Raw genomic sequence first — 1,038 nt, forward strand, 5'->3', positions numbered from 1 at the left:
TAAAGATCCATTTTTTCTACATAATTTAAGTGATTTTTCAGAAATTGTTATTTTAAATTAAAAACTGAGTTGAAATATATTATAAAAGAATTAAATAAATCGAAAACTGTGCGTTTTACAGAGGTTTTTAAAAGTCAGAAAATATGTATTTGTCACTGAGGTTATTAAAGTGCCATTTAACTCAAAATTTCTTTATTTTCAGAATGCTTTAGATAGGTTTTAAGTGAATTAAATCTTTAAGGGCATTTTCTTCGGTGAACACGTGACCAAAATAGTCCCCGGTTATGAACATTTTTTTTGGTGTTCACTGCGTCCACGCGAGTTGAGATATCGTGTTTAAACTTTGACACATAAAATAAAAGGCACTAAAGAACGTTTATATACGTCAATATATTGGTAATTTTAAAGAAAGTTTATTTATAAATTGATGGAATAGGATATTACCATTCAAGTTATAGCACTTTGTATATCATTTTTGGTTTCATGCATTTTAGATTTTTTTATTCGCTCATATTGAGCGCTGACACCAATTTTATACTAAATCATCTAAACCTTGAAAAAAATTAATATAAGCAATAACCTTTGCACCTTCGTTGCAAATCAACAAATAAGTATCAGGACACACGTAACCTATCATTATTTTTTGGGCATTTTTAGCGATTTCTAGCGGAGAAAAAAAGAAACTTTGAACGTCGGTAAAGTCGAGATCAAGTGACTAAGTTCGTATATGAAATTTCGGTGTAAAATGATTTTCATTTTTTTGATCCTAAAAATAAAAGACAAATTTCAAATTGGAAACATAGCAGCACCAGCAATGTGCTAAAATTTACTCGTCGGAGTTCTCCAACCAACTTCCATAATTCTTGACGTTGAATCGATCAGCTGATAATTATTGTTGATAGTGAACCAACCAGCGGGACTCAGCGTCGGATTCGTCTTGTCTTTCGCCCCCGGGCGAAATTTTGTTTTTATTCCTGGAATTGTTTCATACCAGTACAAAAAAATCTACAAGAATATATAACCATTAGAAAATTTTAA

Source organism: Belonocnema kinseyi, chromosome 2 (assembly GCF_010883055.1).
Source record: "Belonocnema kinseyi isolate 2016_QV_RU_SX_M_011 chromosome 2, B_treatae_v1, whole genome shotgun sequence".
NCBI lineage: Eukaryota > Metazoa > Arthropoda > Insecta > Hymenoptera > Cynipidae > Belonocnema > Belonocnema kinseyi.